At 39.7% G+C, this 19,539-nt stretch overlaps 1 long non-coding RNA gene across 6 annotated transcripts in view; it reads right to left on the reverse strand.

The window, feature by feature from the left end:
- Positions 1 to 19,539, reverse strand: part of LOC311604938 — a 76,108-nt gene that overhangs the window by 42,930 nt on the left and 13,639 nt on the right. For 5 of the 6 annotated variants that reach the window (XR_014781751.1, XR_014781752.1, XR_014781754.1 and 2 more), the window contains 2 exons: positions 18,138 to 18,190; positions 17,042 to 17,167 (listed from right to left, as the gene is read on the reverse strand). This is a non-coding gene — a long non-coding RNA (uncharacterized lncRNA). The remainder of the gene's footprint in view (positions 1 to 17,041; positions 17,168 to 18,137; positions 18,191 to 19,539) is intronic. The other variant, XR_014781753.1, reaches the window with a different exon arrangement.

Genomic DNA, 19,539 nt, shown 5'->3' on the forward strand with positions numbered 1-19,539 from the left:
AAATTTATTCAGCTTATTTGCATTAAGGGTGAATGATCAAAGCTCTGACCATAGGAAAATAGTGATGATACCTTGATTTAAGTGTGATGGACACTCATAAATATTCTCAAGAAGCAAGATGTACCTACATTTAATCAGCACTTATTAAAATTTTATTCCCTATAGTTATTCAACAGGATCTGTGGTATAAAAACATAATTACAAAAATCAGATTTGAGCTCATTTGACAACAGAAGGGTTTTATGGTGACCTATCTCCAAATGCTCCTATTTGTAATTAAATGCAGCGATCAGCAGTAAGGATTTTGAAGCTGTTTTAGTAGTTCCGCTATTCTGCTTAACATGTGGCACCCGTAATAATTAAAATGATACTAACACATGCACAATTTTATGGCCCTTATGGTGCAACCCATTATGCCAAATAAGGGCCTCTGTTTTCACAGCATACTGCACATGGTCTCATTACACCCACTTTTCTTTTCCTGTCTTCACACTAACAACTGTTAAAGTGAATCAACACACGAAACGTACTATAACAGCTTAGTGTTTATGATATGTGTGCTGTTAGTCAGTGAACAGGAAAATCTAAACATTTACTGTTTATGTAAAGAATAGCGTTAGTGTTAGCGAATTGCTCGGGTCTGCTTACTTTATTATCTAGATCACAAACGTAATGATGGGTTTCAATGGCATCTATATTTTTGCTTTGTTTGTTTTTCAATGCAGATGTCTATAAAAATGGAAGAATTTAGCATTTGCATCTCTTGGAATATTTCTTCTCAACCATAAAATAATTTATGGACTGCTTAAAAAAAAAGATAGGTACATCCATAAGAGAAGCATTTTACTCATCCAGAAAAAAAAAATACAAGAAGAAGAAGAGGAAGAGTTAAAGGTGTTTAAAGATGAAGACGATGGTCTGGGAGCTCAATCTGGCTTCTCTAAGGTATCAAAAAGCTACAAACCATTTTCATGTGACATCGCACTAAAATAAACAAGAAACTAGGAATCTGAGGTTAGTACCATTTTATCATGAATAATTTTGTAATTAAGAAGCTCCTTGAAGACCTCCTCCAGCCATTTCACAGTCATCAGTTCCGAATGGCATTCAGTCTTTTTGTTCTGGGACACAGTCCAAAGCGGGTCCCATTGGTAGAGCACCAATGGATTGGGTAATTCTCATGTCTGCATTCCACATGACTGTTTTCTGAATGTTAGCTGAAACTCTGGGTAAAGAATTATTATCTTTCTTCATAGTATTTTCTTCTGGAGTCAAGCAAGTCTATCTGCGTAGGAATTTTGCCGTTTTGGCGGTAAGTGGGGTATAAACTGAGCAGAATAGGCCTTGAGTGTTAATGGCTTAATAGCTCAATTGATTGCAAGGATACAAAAGAAAAATGCTCACAGATTGCAGCCCTCACATGGTTTGGCTCCAACATCTCATAAACAGTGTGACGTCGACCAGTAGAGAACCGTGTGGATACTGCATGAAGACCATGCGCTCGTTACAGAACTGTGAAAATTTGTGGGACCGCAAAATGAAAATTATCAGCCAGGAAAAAAAAAACCAGGCAAGAAGGGAAATAGTAGGAAGAAAACAGCTTGAGAAAGACCCGACACATTCTTCTATTCAAGCGGCTTAGTAGAAAGACTGGGAAAATGTAATATTATGCAAATAGCACACAAATCCAACAAACACCAAGAGCGCCTGGGCTTAGGGCATCGCTCTTAGACACAACTTGGCGAATAGTGCACTGCGGTAAATTCTTTAACTCTGCTGCTTACAAAAACAAAACAGACCCCTACTCTGCAACAATTAAAGAAAGAATAGTGCTGCCTATCTGAACTTGAAGAAAGTTGCATCCCTTTTCTTTGAATAAAATAAGTATTGTGACCGACATGAGTACTTACAAACAAAACAAATACAATCAAAAACAACTAACTCACGTCATTCGTTTCTGACTGCAAATAAATTAAATAAAAAACCATTAGGAGGACTCGCTGCTTCCATCCTTGTTTCGGCAGTGGTAGTATTTGAAGTTTCCTGCGGTAAGTTCATTACTCGTATTTTGTCCAGAATTAGTGAAGCGTGCTGAAAATTGCTAATGACAGATGTTTCTCCACTCTGTCACACTTCTTGTATCATTTGATTTGGAAAGCAACATACGGTGTTCTGCTCTATCAGTATGTCACAGACTGTCTGTAAACAGCTGGTCATAACTCAGTTCAGTGAAAACCATTACTTTCCAATGAAGGGCTGGACACCCTCCAAATTGCATTTTGGCATGGCCTTGGCTGCATAATGCACAAAGTTCCTCTGTTCTGAGGTTACCTAAGGAAGATTTCTCACTTTCCCAACATGCGTTTTTATGTTTCCAAAAAAAAAGAGACTGTTTTCTCAGAGATAGAAATAGGAAGATACTATAAAAATATAAAAAATTACAGCAAGCACTCAGAAAAGGCAATAAGACAAAAACCTGCCCAAAACATGTTTTTTTTTTTAAAAAAATCTATTTCTGTATAAGTCTTTGGTAAAAGGGAACAAATTTATTAAGTTAAGATTCATAAGATGACCATCCTTAAGTGTTTCTTGTAAATCAGCCATGACCTGTGAGGGCGAGCATGACTGCCAGTTACAGTGAGACTTGCTACATAAACTCTCTCTCCCAGCATTTACATGATGGTGAAATCCAAGGGGATGAAGCTACTGATCCTCCGGCTCTTACTTAAGACTCAGCAGGTGAAACCCAAATACAAAACCCATGGAACTGTACAGACCCTTTACTTTTCTCAGGGACACCTTTAAAAGGTACTTACAACCACAATGACGATGCCACCCTTTGTACAGCCAACCATGACTAAATACCATGAAGTCATTGGAAACACTTTTCAGGAGGTTTGGAGCATTGTCTTTCCCTGGTAATAAAATTTTGTATTGAAAACCTCTGGACAGCTGGAACAAAATATAGAACATTATTAAAGCTAGTTGAGTCTTCCAGAGCTCTAGGAGTCTCATATACTTAGGAGGGATCTAATGGGAGGAACTGCACCTGTGTGAGGAACTAAGGGACCCAACAGCATGTTCCTCTCAGCTTAACACTCATTCAATCAAGCGCTCACCACTAAATATCAACTTATTTGCATGTGTAAGATCATTACTTGAGAAATTTCTGTGGAATTATTTTCTATTCATAAAGGCAGAAGGTAATGAATTACAAACTCTAAAAACATTATTTTTCATTTGGTAGAGCACATTTTCTTCAAGGGAAGGCTTACTTATAACTTTCCAAAATCTTTGCTGACTCTTCCAATTAGAGTTAATCTTACCCACCTTCCCTGATCACTCTGCTATAGTATTACAGACCACTGCAACTGAAGACAAGGAGAGAGGCAATGCATTTTGGGAGTCAGGGAACACTGCAGAGGAGGTGGCTTTTTAACTGAATCTCAAAGGCTCGTAAATTCAAAGTAGACAAGTTTTGCAACATTTCAGTTAACAGAGATATAAGAAGATACAAGGGATATAAGAAGAAAAATAGATAAGAAAATTCCAAGAATTGAATATGGTATGCACTTTGAAACAAGAGAGTATACCTGCTGTTTCTATCCTCTTCTTCTAGGCTATGGATTTAGAAAGAGATCTGTAACTTTCTCTGCTAGATAAGACAGTATTTTATATATATGAACAGAGCTCACACTAGAGAAAGAACGTTGAATGGGAATAACTCTGTGTGTGTGTGTGTGTGTGTGTGTGTGTGTGTGAAAACTCATACCTTTTAAAGGCTAAATCACTCGTCAAACCAACAGGTGCAATCAGTTTCACAAAACATTAGTCTTCTGTTGGGCATGGATGAGGTCCTCAGTAAATGGATGTTCTTGACATGAGCACAGCAATGTCAAGGACACCAATGCCTTAGACCCATGGCTGTGGCAAGACCCTGCCCTGGTCAACCTATGAATGTTGGTGTTGTGTACAGGGAGCTGTTAAACACAACTTTCATCTCCCAGTTCTTCTCCCAGATGACTGCAGCCTGAGACTGTGCCCTAGCCATGCCTTTCCTGAGATTAGCTAGCCTATCTCCTTGTTTAGGTGCATATGATAAGCCCGTCTCCTCATGCAACAGTATATAATAAACATGCTGAGCTTCTGAGCTGCTAGCATGTCTCCACCAGAGCGCATGGCTCACCCAAGCCTAATGTTTCTCTACGTGTGCCTGTCATTTCTTCATTTTCTGTTGCTTCAGTTGGGCCAATCTCAAAGACATGAAAATCAAGGAAGTCATTTCAGAGGAAGAGGTATTATAATAGATTATGATTTAAATGTGAAGTGTTCCCTACAGGGTCACTTGGATCTCAGCTGATGACACTGTTTGGGAGGGTTGTGGAACTTTTAGAAGCTGGAAACTTGCTGGAGGAAACACAGCCCTGGGGTGGGGCTTTGTGGGTTTAGCCCAGTGCTCCCAGCTCTCTCTCTCTCTCTCTCTCTCTCTCTCTCTCTCTCTCTCTCTCTCTCTCTCTCTCTCTCTCTCTCTCTCTCCTTCCCTCCCTCCTTCTCTCTCTCTCCCTCTCTCGCTCTCGCTCTTATGCCTTCCCCATCATAACAGACTGCATGTCCTTCAAATTGTGAGCCAGAACACAATTCTCTCCTGTAAGAGTTTTTCATCACATGTATATCTTTTTAACAATGATGTAAAGTAACTAAGGCAACATGTAATTCTTAAGGTGATTAACTGTTTAAAATTACCTTGTATTGGCCTTCTTTCTGTTTTCTTTTCTTTTTTTTTAAATTTGCCTTACTGTGGGATATGTCCTTCCATTTTAGAATAAGACTCTTTGAAAACGCAATGGTGCGAATCTGAGGACTTAGTGTTTACATGCTGAGCTGTAAGTTCAGCTGTACTTTAAGTTTTACTAACCAATAACACAATAGCAGACGGCTAACTGCAGAGGCTTCTCCTTTTAAAGAAATGTATCCAAGGTGGGGAGATAATGTTAACTTCTTTTGATGCTCAAAGCTAATAAAAGAAAACAAAACAGAGAAAGAAGCATACCCTTCCCCATCTCTCCACACAATCTTCCCTTCTTTGACTATTTGTACTTGCTCATTGTGAATCCTTTTTATATCCAGACTCTCAACTCCTTTGTCTCAGCTCAAGTACTTAGTAAAGGACTATTGGCTTTCTCTCATTGAGAAACAGTTTCATATCATTAAGGTGCCATCTCCTCTCTTTCCAGAGGTAATACAAGAACTTCTGTGACTTGACTAGACCTGGTGATAATAACATAAAAGTAGGCCTTTATATGAATGCACACAGTGGCTGATCCTCATTATCATCATATTGGCTATTATGCTGATGTGGGTCTTTCATTTTTTTTCCACTTTTAAAATTCCATTGATCTTCTTTTTCCCCCACAGTAAGTTGTGCTACTGAATATGAGCTATGGCTCCAAGAGCAGATGGGTGAGGAGAGAAATAATTTCCACCCTATAACTTGTGAGAAGAGTTGAGTACCCTGCCAGTTGGCCAAGAATCTCGACACTCAAATACAAAACACACAGATCCTCCAAGACTGGTCCTCTCTCTGGTTCTTATTTCAAGCTCTTGAAATCTCAATAGGGCCAAAAAATTATTCATTGGATTTTTCACTAATGAAAATTATAAGCTATGGCCAATTATTCAATTGGTAATTCCCTGTTGTCCTTCTGGTGAAAACTCTGGCCAACAAAGATATGTTTCTGTTCTATCCAGAGTAACCAAAAATCAAAGGCCCTGGTAGAAATTTTCTAGAGTGAACAGTGTTTTTTGTGTTTGAGGATTTCTTTAATCGAATTCAGGGTACAAATGTTTTACAATGGTAGACAACTGGGGCCTTAAGGAAGTAGTAAAGTGGCTATAAAGAAGCCACGTCAGTTAGTGTAATTACTTTGAAAATTTATAGGAGCCCATTGTTTTTTCCCACCTTATGGATTAAAATGCAAGCATACAGATTATCTGTCATGAAACAATTTTACAATTTGGTTCCATTTTATGTAATTCCATTCAACTAATGCTAATTGAGTACAAAATTCTCTGTAAAGTATTGAGAAAACAAAATAAATGCAATGTTTACAATGGAAGCATTCCTAATGAAGCCAATGAAAAACTATCACAAAAGTTCTCTCTCTCTCTCTCTCTCTCTCTCTCTCTCTCTCTCTCTCTCTCTCTCTCTCTCTCTCTCTCTCTCTCTCTCTGCCCCTCTGTGTGTGTGTAACAGTGCTAGTCCATTTTGTAATTTCAATTTTAGTCACAAATTTTTCATCTTCTACCAAAATAATACTTATGGAAACATGTAAGTCTCTGGGAAAAGAGCTTTTGATTTTCTAAGGCCTGATTAATAGAGCGCCCCTATAATTTATCATCTAAACAAGGACATTTTGAGAGAAAACATAATACAATTAGTAATTAGGGCAAGTTAATAGAAATAAACTGGGGCTCTCCGAGGCAGAAAGGACACATGAAAGTTCTACTGATGACCTTCATATTACCAAAATAGACCAAGCCAGTCCTCAGGGATTGTTCAGTCCTCAGGGATTGTTTTCTGTTTTGTTTTGTTTCATCTTCTTCTATGCTGGAGAACTGCACCTCATTCATTCTAGGCAAGCACTCTGTCAAATACACCCACCAGCTCCAGCCTGGAATTTCTGAAAGAAATCTACTGTCACACGCCTGCAGACAGACAGGACCTTTCTGTCATAGACGGGAGCGTCTGGTCTTATCTTGCATCTGTGTTTAGATAGGATACCTGGCTTTCAAATACTTGAAACATATTAAATGTTTATTACATGTGTTTAAAAACTATCAGTGTAGTTCAATACTTAAATGTGGAAAATCATCATGTTAACCATCATAATTGGGTAGCAATTAAGCTAATATCAAGGATTTCACAATTCTATCCATCTTTCCCATCTACTTTCCTTGTTATTAATGAGTTACATCGCTCCTGTTCATGCTTTTATCTACGCATTCATTCAACAAGTATCTATGGACTACCTCTGTCCTAGATCTAGGGCATATAAAACCCTTGCCTTCCTGAAGCTTACATTCCAGTGGGAATCAGAGACCAACAAGTCATCCTTAAAAACTCATTTTACTGGAACATGATGTGTGTGGGAGATTAGATTCACAAGTTTCAAATGTGAAGAATATCTAAAAACCAAAATACTATCTGCGTGGTGTTCTGAAATGTCTTTAAACGTCCAAAGCTGATCAAGAATCATTACAAGTTATCAGAAGTTATGTGCAGCAGAAAGCAACATTAAATATTATGTCTCTAAATGATGAATAAGTAGGTAAATTATTGAATGTGTGAAGAATAAAGAAAAAGGCTTACTACAATCATATATTGTTATGTAGTTATAATATTCAGTTTATTGTTTTAAGAAATTAGTGAAATACTGTTGTTGCTGTTGTTGTTGCTGCTGTGTGGTTTTAATTCTTGAAGTACAGGGGGAAAATTCCATGGGAAGAGCTATTGTTACTATTTAGTGATTTTTGACTCTGCGTAGATAAAATAGAAGATGGCCAAATGAAAAACTTAACTTTCTTTCCAATAATGTATTTATTTATTCACTTTACATCCTGATTGAAAAAACTTAACTTTTAAGAATACTAGTCAAGCTCAAAGAACATGTCTGGGGTAAATCTTGCCTTCCTCACTTTCTAGTGAATAATGCTATGTGCCTTAGTCTCCTCCATTGACAATGAGATGTCACTTACACATAGAACTTCTCAGGTTCCTTATTCATTCAATTTAGAGCCCAGGGTTTCACCACCATCCAACTCTGGCCCATCTTCACGCTCTCCAGTCATATAGGTCCTCTTATTACTCAATCTCAATGCCTCCCTAATAGTTGAATGTGAAAAAGAGAGACAAAACCTTACCTTTTTCTTCCTTCAGACTTGCAGAAATTTGTTTGTGCATAGATAGAGCAAATAAATGCTTAGGCATTACATGACGCCACAGTCTTCTTCCTCTTGGTTTGTCTTTTACCTTCTCTCCCTGTCTCTGTCTCTGTCTCTGTCTCTGTCTCTGTCTCTGTCTCTGTCTCTGTCTCTGTCTCTGTCTCTGTCTCTCTCTCTCTCTCTCTCTCTCTCTGCATATACTAGGCAAGCACAGTTGGAATTGCAAATCCAACTGTAGTGACACATTTCCTGAAGAAATGTGTCTACTTACCTCATAGGGTATCAACGACAAACCAAAATAAATGATTTCGCCAAAGCTCAACTTGGAGAAACAATGAGTTTGCTGGGGTTACTTACAGGCATATAGCCAAGCAGTTACTAACAGAAACATTTCAAGCCAAGCCTACTCCTGACTGGGTACTGACTCACAGCAGCAGTCACTCTAGAGCTCTCTGCATGATGCCCAGGCTGCTCAAAAAGTCAGAAGAGTCTCCTCCCTCAGCAGCCATTGACCGCTCTTGTAACCTGAGAGGGGGCCTTGTGGGTCTTGTCAGCTTTAGGACTCTGCTGAGACTTAGGAGTTGTTCACCTCCTAAGTCTCAGGAGCTTCCTTCCTACTTCCTAGAGGGAATGTTTCAATTACAGAAAACAATCACACATCAATAGACCTTACATTTTTTTCGAGACAAAGACTCACTATATAGACAATGGAAACTAGGTTGGTCTTAAATTCCTAATCTCCTCCCTCAGGCTCCCAAGTGATAGGATTATAGGTTGTGCCGTGATGTCTAACAGTCCTCCACCTTTGAAACGCTACTTGGTTCTGATTTTTCTCTATTTACTTACCATTTTATTTTCTTATTTTGGGCAGATTTATGGAATTCAAAGAAATGAAAGACTGTATTCTAGCTTTATTTTTCTGTTTACACCTAGAACTCTCAACCAGCACTTGTCAGAATGTGTTTCCACTGATAGTAGATCATCTATAAATTTTACCTCATAGCACACAGCATGGCGACTGACTGTAAATCCCAGTGGTTTTACTCTCTGCCCTTCTAGTACTTGAGCCCAACCCAGGCTGTCAGGTAGGTCTAAGTAAACAGTACCCCAGAGAGTGTTTCAGATCAGATAATCAGTGTATATTAAACAGCTACATTGTCAGAAAACCCAGCTCAGCACTGCTTCTGTAGGACTCTAACTGTTGATGTTGACTCTACCTGTGACCTCCACTGACATTTCTTTCTTTCTTCTGCAAAGAAATACCACAGAATCAATTCGTTGACTTCCTTGTCAACGAATAGGAAATACGCTGAGAAAAAAAGAAAATACCAATAATAGGGGGATACTTAACAAAGACTGAAACATCCTATCAGTGGGATATATGAAGCTGTTAAGAATTATATTTACAGCAAGCTAATATGTTGTCAAACATGCTATGTTATGTTTATATACTAACTGACATAAGAAAACTATTGTAATAGTATCTTTAGATTATAGCAAGTTTTTGTTTTCTGAACTTTTACATTTCCAATATGTCTGGATCATCTCACTTCTTCAGTCTATAAAGAGAAGTCATGAAACTTTATTTAAAGAAAAGTAATTTGTTTAGTGCAGGATTCTCAAATGCAAAGACAGAAAAATGTAATTTTAAAACAGCTACATTCTCACATCCCAAGACGGTATCATCTTATTCATTTTTTTTATGATACATAGATTTGGACATTTATTTCTTTAAAACACAGTCGGTCGTCGCAGCCTACCAAATTTGTATAAGAAAACCTTTTATTTCTGGAGACAGGATTCAGGCCAGTCTTGAACTCACAGAGATCGGCCCACCTCTGCTGGGATTAAAGGAGCATACCACCACAGCATAGCTCAGGAGAAACCTGACTGATTCAGTTAGTTCTGTGAAGCTGATGGTGACATTGGTGACAACTGGCCAGTCAGTAGTAAATCTACCCTCCTCTCTGTCACTCAGCTAGCTGTTCATTGTTTGAGAGGACTGCTTTTAGCCTCAAGGCCAATTCTATCTACAGAATAAGAGAAAAACATACGCAGTGAGCTCTGTGACTCTTGTGCCTTTTCTATCTCCAAGACCCAAACTAAACAGTGCCAACAGCCTGCTTTTCACAAGTGGGCGCAGAGTGGCCCACAGTAATGGAGATCTTAGACTCCCTGGTCATGGAGGAGCCTCTTGGTTGCCCAAAGAAAAGGCATAAAATCAGGAGTTGACAGAGACTCTCATTCAGGAAAGAACTGTCACCATTTTTTGCTGCACTCCGGCCAGAACAGCATATGGCAGCCCAGCTGACAAATATAATCTTTTCCTCTTTTTTTCCCATTTCACATGCACATTTCATTTGTGGAATATTAAAACTTCACACAAAGTGCCTGTTAACCCCTTGGCACCACAGCATCCCTCGTCAGGGACGTGGCGCTTACTAGGCTCCTCATGTCCAGCTGTGAGAGGGTTAAGATGCTCAGAGTTTATCTCATCTGCCCCTGCTTCCACCAGGAAGGGCCAACTCTCAGAATTTCCAGGCAGAGTTGTCTTTATGTTATAAAATTTATAGCTTACTGGCTTCAAAATAAACCTTCTGTTATCCTGCATCCCGGGGCCTTTCTGTCTCCCAAATCAGATGTGTTTTCTAAAGCAACTATACTTAACCATCTGCCATTCATGGGCCTAAGGTCCAGTCCACCTCACACCCACAGTGCTCCAGTGACCCCTTTCCTGAAGGATGGAAACCTGCACAGATGAGTTAAGTGGGAAAGGCTTCTTCCTTCCCCTACATGTAAGCAGCTGGACTCGGGCTTACATAATTTCATGTGGTCTGCTCAACCCTACAGAGGTGGTTCTCAGCCTTCTTAATGCTGCAGCCCTTTTGTTTACTTCCTCATGCCATCATAACCCCCTAACCATACGTGTAGCTTTGCTACTGTTGTGAATCTTACTGTAAACTTCCGATGTGTGACCCTCCCTACGGAGTCCTGACCCACAGGTTGAGAACTGCTGCCTAGAGGATGCTCCCGCAGACCCTGAGTCAGAACACGCTGCCAGTGAGATGTACCTAGCTATATGACCACATGGCGTTCTCTACGTTTGTTTCAGTCGCTCTCTTTAGTTTGGTTTTCCATTTAGGAAAAGCGCCTAGAAAAGAATAGAGCACTCATAATATGTTTGAAATAAACATGTTTTGAGTGGCTTATTTTGAAACAAATTTCAAGCATACAAAAAAATGTATGACACATACTCAGAGATCCCTTTACCTTTGAGATTAAGCACCCAGTATCAATTTCGGTATTTCATTAAAAAACTGTCTTTTTTAAAAAGTCAGATTTGAAAGGCTTTAAAGGAGTATCTAACCCACTCCACATTCCTCTTACAAAAAGTGAACGACTATTTCGAAATATATGTTAAAAATATATGTTCTAGTGGTCTGTCTCTTCATGCTTTATATAAAATGTACATATTTTTGGCACTTAGCATTATGCTGTCTTTGTGATTTACTCATGCTGATATTTAAAGGAACATGTCACAAATTTTAATTGTTATATTCTTATTATTTCAATAGGGGGAAAACTCATTCTCCTAATATGAAACATTTAATCTACATTTTGGCATTGTAAATACTATGGTTTTGCTCTTTGAATCCCATTTCCATGGTGACATTTGCCATACATTATCCAGGTGCTCACTAGGAAGTAAAACTTTTGAGCCCCAAACTCTGAATATCTTCAGTCTTACTAGATCTCCAATTCTTGCTTTGACCATCATTTACCAAATTCCATATTTTTTCTATCTTCACAAACATTTGTGCAACCAAATACAAATTTAGTCAACCTGGTGCTTCAAAGTTGACTAACTTGTGAGCTTCCTAATTGTTAGGATAGGATTGCTCCTCTTACACTTGTTAATTTACTCATTTTTCTTTTCAATTGTTTGCCTTTCTCATATTCATGTGGATAAATTCTCTGTTAATGCAAATACACTAATCCTCTACAAACAAGAAACTTGGTTAGGTTCTTACTTTGTTTCCAATACCATTTTATTAAGTACAGTCACATTTGTCCATACTTTTGGTTTAATTTTTTCCATCTACTTAGGAAATTTTTCCCAGACCTCAATGCCCAAAGAATATGCATGCCTATATTTCTTACACAGTCAATTTTGCTATAGCACTTATTTTGGAAATGTAAATTTGTTCCAAGACAGTTGATATAATAAGAAAAATATGAACATACCCTGAGTTTCCAACTTGTTTCTGTGTTATATCATCAGTGGATACAGAGAACTACATGCAGTTAACAAAGCCAGTAGGGGTGCAAATGTTCACATACAAGGAACACCCAGATGCCTACAACTACTCACGCTCACAGCAGGCTATGGCCACACCCATCTCCAGCTGGCATTGCAACCCATGACATAGACTGTGCTAATTTATTGATGTATTTTTCTCCCCCCTAAGTAAAAAAGCACAGTTTTGTTTCTTAGACTATCTAGCAGATTTGGTTAAACAACAAAAAGGAGCTTGGCATGGTGATGCATGCCTATAATCCCAGCACTCAGGAGGCAGAGGCAGGCAGAGCTCTGTGAGTTTAAGGCCAGCCTGGTCTACAAAAAAGTCCAGGACAGCCAAGACTACACAGAGAAATACTGTCTTGAAAAGCAAACAAAAAAAAAAAAGAAAGAAAGAACCCAAAAAGATTTAATTAAATCCCATTTTGTTCTTCTAATAACTGGCTTCTAAATTGAAAGTGAGAAATCTCTCTCCTGTGAAAAGCAGGCAATAAGGCTCTGCTTGAAGTCTGTGTTCCACCTTTCACTGTTAGGCTTTACCTGAACGGCCTCTACAATTACTATAAATTTTAAGAGTATCTTCCAGGCAAGACTTGTGGAGAAGTACGCTCATCCTGTCAATTAGGCTACTTAGGGAACTAAGCTTGACTAAATAACTTCAAGAAAGGCTCCTCAGGACTAGGCTTGTGTTCTAAACACATACGTCTTTGGTTGCTCTTTTCCCCCCTCTGTGCTCTTAAATACTTTCTCAATTGTGTGTCCTCATAGCCAACTGACTTGGACAGAATTTTCTCTGAGGCTATGAACCTTGGCTTTAAAAAGGTATCTTTATTCTCCTTAGTCTTTGCATATTGTCATACAATATTGACCTACAAGTTCATAAATAATGTCAACAGTAAAATTATGGACTCCAACTTCTCATGAAATCAATCATGTGGTTTTAAATTATTGCCATAGCTTAGTATTAATAGTATGAATCATTATAAACAAAGTCTCAGTATGCCAGATTAACTTCCTAACTTTCTTCCTTCTTTCCTTTTCATTCAACTTGTCTTCTCATTTCTTAGTCTCCTGAAAATAAAACACATATTTTCCCCCCTAGCTTTCATCTGAGTCTACCACACACACCTTGGTTATAGCTCTCTGCCTTGTGCTAAGGAGGTTTCTTCTGTCACTTCATGGTTATTAAACTGTAGGCTCTAGACGGATAAGGCCAACAGTCTCTCCAGGATAGGCATGTCATCGGTCACACACTTGCTACTTGAGTCTAACTCTCATAAGAATGTATAGTATTTGAACATTTCATTTTATTCATTGAAAACCCAGCCACAAATACAAGTAAATGTTATAGTGCATTCTACATATGTAAAACTTTTAACAGATGAATAATCTTGTGACTTTATTACCCTTTTTATCCATACCATGCTACTGCATGTGCTCATGAAAGTCATGTATACACGACGTTCATGAAAGCTGAACAGGTTGTTTTCTCCATTTATTCATAGTTTAAGCATACGTGTGAAACTTACTTAGCCCTTCAGTTTCAGGTTTTCCTGGTCTTGGCTTCCACAATAACTCTACTGGCTTTGTGTTTCACATGGATTTCTCCTGTCTGGCTTCTGTACACCCTGTCCCCTGCTTAACCCTCTGTGGGAGGCACTCTGGACTTCATGAATTTCCTTCCTAGATCATCCATCCTCTCCCATAGTTATAAACAAATGTATATATGCCATTGATGTCCAAATACTAGTCTCAAACATGGTTCTTTGCTTTGAACTTCGTATTTATGTGTCTAAGGCCTTAGATTACCAGAGAAACCAAAGAATTTACAAGTTTGTTTATTTGTTTGTTTGTTTTTACAAAGGAGCTCAGGCAGTTTCAGCATTGCTTGAAGCACAACTCTGGGCTGGAGCAGAAAATGAGAAACACAAAGGTTCAAGTCTAGCCATGCCCTGCTCTCAACAAGTCTAACATCCATCCTCTGAGAGGCCCCACCCAGCAACTGACAGAAACAGATGCTGAGACTCACAGCCAAACATTGACTGAGCTACAGAACATTGACTGAGCTACAGAAAGCCGTGTGGAAAAGTGGGAGGAAGGATAGAAGAAGCCCAAGGCAACAGGCACTCCACAAAAAGACCAACAGGGCCAACAAACCTGGGCTGAGGGAGGGGGTCTTGTTGAGACTGAAACACCAATCAAGGACCATGTATGGACTGGGCGTAGGCCCCCTACCCATATATACCCAATGGGCAGCTTGGTCTTCATGTGGGTCCCCGAGTAAGGGGACAGGGGCACTATCTCTGATAAGGGCTTTTTTGTATGCTTTTTGATCACTTCCCCCTGGCGGAACTGCCTTGCTAGGCCACCATGGTAGAGAATGCCTGATGCCACTTAATATGAGGATCAGTAGGTGTTGGGGGGGCGGGGGATGAAGGAACCTCGTCTTTTCTGAGGGGTAGGAGAGGGGGGATAAGGAGAAGAGGGAGAGAGGGTGGGACTGGGAGGAGAGGAGGAAAGGGGCTACAATTGGGATGTAAATAAATAAATAAATATATAAATAAATAAGATTTTAAAAATCTAACATAAGCTGGGCTTGGTGTCACATATCTTTAATCCCAGCACTTCTGGGGACAGAGGCAGGAGGATCTCTTTAAGTTCTCTTTAAATTCTCTTTAAGTTTGAGGCCACCCTGGTCTACAAAGTGAGTCCAGGACATCTAGCTACACAGAGAAACCTTTCCTTGAAAACAAAAACAAACAAACAAAAAAATCTAACAGAAAAAAAAAACCCACATCTGAGGTTTGATAGGCATACTATTTTAAACACGAGGTTAGATAGGTGTATTATTTTAAACGAGTGACTCATTTACTGAACATATTTGATTCACATTATTTATTCCTGTCCTTTGTGGTGAGGCAGAGGTAGAAGCTAAAGGAAGAAGTTGCTCAAAATTAATGGCCGAAATGGTTGCCAGGTCCAACTCATGATCTCTCTCATCAGTAAACTCATCCTTGGGATTCTCAGTTAACAAAATTTCTTCTGTTAGACTTTCAGTTCCTTAACATTTTGGGGGATTGGAATTCTTGGAAGTTTGGACCTGTCACACACAGGGAAGTTGTTGAGGAAGATAGTCCTCTTTGTCTCAACACACGTGTTTTTCAAGTGTGAATGTTGAAGGTGTAAGACCAAATCAACACCATTTTGTGTGAACACCTGACCCTCCTTTGCCCCCCAACCCCCCACACCCACACCCCCATACCCCCATACCCCCCACACCCCAACCCCCACCTCTGCTGAGTTTCCAGGGAGAGCCACAAACACACAGCTAGCAACTGTTCCTTGGAGCTTGCACCTAGGGCCAACCAATCAGAGGTACAGGTCACAGTGACCAGAACAAAGGAAAAATTCTCTGCTGTAGTCTTAGCCCTGGTCACCCAGCCAATCAGCTTAAAGGTCACCTGTTAGCCAATCAAGTTTGTACTAATTGCTGTTGCTGAAGTTTGCATCTGTAAAGGGTATAAAAACTCACGGCTTTTGCTGCTCAGGGTCTCCTCCTTCTCGAAGGCAGGTAGACCCAGTCATGATGGATCAATAAAAGCCTCCTGCATTTGCATCGATCTTGGACTCCATCTTTCATTGGGGCTTCCAGGAAAAGACACAGGTGCCCATGCTCAGGTTCTCCAGTCATTTTGCTCTGCTTCTAACAGGCTGACCCACTGACCCACTGACCCACTGACCCACTGACCCACTGTAAAATAGCACCAAATAACAACTCTCTTCATATTCAAGATTATCTTATTCAGAATAAGTTTTGGTTTGAACAACCTGTATCTACCACTTTAGAAATGATACCTGTGAGAGAACACTAACATTTGCGGGGGGGCAGGGGGGCGGGGAACAGACTGCCTTTATGAAAACAAAAACTTTCCAGAATCTTTTTATCCAAAGAGCTTATTAGGCCCTATAAAATAAATATGGAGAATAAAAGCACCCAGAATACTGGAGGTCAAGGAAGAGATGCTGTGGTATGTCTGAGACTAATCATCCTGTTCTTTAGTAGGCAGATCAAAGAAACATAAAAACACCTACAACCAAAGATTCTTTTGGAAAGACTAAGATTCTGGCCATGTCTGTTTTCATGTTCAGTGGTACTGTATTTTTCTCATGTGTTAAAATGTTCTACCTGAGGTCTGATAGCAGGAAAAGAAACTAAAGACTTTACACACACACACACACACACACACACACACACACACACACACACACACACACATGCACAGGATGGGGAGAGATCCCATACATAGGATAAGACTCCAGACAGGGAGCCTAGAATCAAGATAATCCCTCCAGTTCACCAGTGGAGGATTTGCCAAACTTTCACATGATATTGAGGCCAAGAAATATTGACCAAGCATGAGAAATAAAATGGAAGCCTCAATCCTGGAAGCCCTCAAGGATAGCCAAGGAGTACCAGTCAAAGAAGCATGACATTTTAGCAGTCTAGAACGAAGATCTGTCTGGAACTAAGAACATCTGCAGTTTTTCCTGGCCTAGTGTTTGAATGTTCATATCACCTCCACAGATGATTAGCCTATGATTCTTGGATAATTCAGAGTCAAGCAAAGTCACAGGAGACAGAAACGGATTTCTTACTAATATGACCAGAGAAAAAACAAACCCTCGGGGACAAACTGCAAAGATAAAAAGGATGGAACTGCACTGCTCTGAGGACTAAGCCACTAATAAGCCATGTGAGACAGTTGGGGCGAGCTCAAATGTATAAAGAAAGGAAGATACCTCTTCTGCATCATATCTGGTCAGAGACTCAGCTGTTGTTCTAACAAGTCTCATTCATGTTCGGTTTCCTGTTTGGCATACTATAGAAGGTGGGCTGTGGAGGCATTTGCAGCTCTGACAAGGAATCTGTGTCATGAAAGAAGACAGGAAAGGAAGGGCTAATTAGTGTAATACTAGCTCCTTAATTAAAATTTCCCTTTCAATTCAATCTATTCCACAGAATGACATTACTGAGTTATAGCTATGAATATATTTGTTCAACATTTTGATTAAGAGAAGCATTTTCCAGTGAGAAACAACCTTCCCTACCCAGTTAAGTCATCTATAGGTGAAGCTTTCCCAAGCTTTGCTTTTATACTAGAGTTAAGACCTCCTGTAACTATTGTCTGCCAGAGGGTACATGACCATACATGTCAATAGCCAACCAGTAAAAACCACTGATGCCAATTTCAACAGTAGATATCAGTGTGTAAAATAGTATGTAAATTCTTACATATACATGCATAACAAAAGATACCTAGCCTTTCAGGGAGCTAGAAAGAATAAGAAAGAAGTCCTTTCTGTACTTCACAGTTGAGCAGGTAAAAGTGATAATAATGCCATATTTCTACACCATCCTTCTGACACTGAGGTGGCCGAGCTTTCCTTCCATTTTCTAAAGGCTCTGATGCCTATGACAAAAAGGCATAATGAAGGAAAATAGCAATACAATTTGGGAAGGATTCTGTCAGTTCCAGTTCTGACACATTTCCCAACCAGATCTTTGTATTTGCATCTGTGTTCCACTGTGCTTCCAGTTTCATATGTAGTATGCAGCCACTATGACTTACCTCTTCAGTGTCCCCCAGGGGCCCACATACTGTGTGCTGGATATCCAGCGTTGATATTACCATGAGCTGGTGGAACCTTAGAGTGTGGGGACCAACGGAGCGAGGTTAAATGAGTGAAGCTATGTGCTTACAGGAGTGTTGGAACTCAACCACTTCCTGTCTCTCTTTGCTTCTCTAGGCTCTCAGCATGATGTACTGTGCCCCTGTAGGCTCCAAGCGAATGAGCTGAGGAGCCAAATAAACCTTTCCCCTCCAAGTCAACTTACCTCATATATCTGTGATGCAGAGCTGACTCACACACTGCCATGTGCTAGGTCCCCTGTAACAGCAGAGTAGTACCCACTTACTGTTTACAGTATGGAACCCACAGTATCCCATCAGACCTCCAGATTGTATCTCATTTTCTGACACATTCCAAGACTGGTTAAGCTTTGCTCATCTAGGCTGAAATACAGTATCATTTTCCCTCAGTCTGGTTCTAGTTTGTTTTTAAATACATACATGTGGTTAACAGTAGCTGTAGGACTGGCAACCATGAGTTAATTATTGTTTCCCCAAATAACCATTTGAAGGACTGGCATTGGTCAACTCTCATGATTGTCTAACTAGCCTTCAGTTGTGAGGGACAAAAACCTACACCTAAATGCCTTATGCTATTAGACAACATATTAATTGGAAAAGTGACAAATCTAGGAATGAAATTTGCTCTAGGTCTGATTGAATTCAAGAGCCCAATTACCATAGAATTTGATGTCTTGACTTAGTTCCCTTTTCCTCTGTGTGTGGACATTCTTGTCAGGCATCTCCTATCTTTATGTTAATAAGATGACTCCTGTGTCTAAAACTAGAGAAAGCCTGCTTGATGATATCCTTAACACTCTGAGACATACAGTTATGGGACTGGATGGAACTAGGACTCACATTCATCCCTTAATAGTTTTATTTTAGCTCATATATGAGCAAGTTACCAGTACAGCAGGGATATTCCTGGTCCAGGTATTATATTATCTGTTAGCAAAGTAACACTGTTTTCCCTCTCTCATGAGCCCCCCAAGTGGAAGGGTTACAAACCTGGATACTATACTTTTTGCAGGTTTCCAATTACATCCTACCAAAGGGGGAACCAGTCTGAGATTTTGCAGCCAGGGGAAAGGCTGGAGCCGTTGCTGCTTCTGAGGCAATTTATGGAAGGAAGGCACACTTTGACAGGAGTCAGTGTTACATTCGATGGATGCTGCCATGCATCCTACTTCAAACCACTCCACTTTGTGGCTATAAGAAGATAAGACCATAGCTTAACATGCTGGCCTTGTAGCACTTGCTGATGTCCTCCCTAATGCAGACAGTTTCCCTGACACCCACTACCTTATCTTCCCTATGATTTTATAAGCTTTAAATTAGACCTCCACATTGCTGCCAGAAGATCCCTGAGTGGCTACTGGTTTCTACAGGAATCCTTACTAATAATACATTGGAGCATATGAAATAAGAGTGACATGTTGGTACATTCACAAATCAAAATCTTGACAATAGAATAGATAAAACAAATGTTGAAGAGGCAGAAAGAATGCTCACTGTACCCTAACTTCAACATCATTATTTCAGTTAATTTTATCTCTCATCAGAACCGGTCTTTAAAAACATCTTAATCATGTGATTAGAAACTGC

The sequence above is a fragment of the Acomys minous genome (genome assembly GCF_964271855.1).
Source record: "Acomys minous genome assembly, chromosome: 9".
NCBI lineage: Eukaryota > Metazoa > Chordata > Mammalia > Rodentia > Muridae > Acomys > Acomys minous.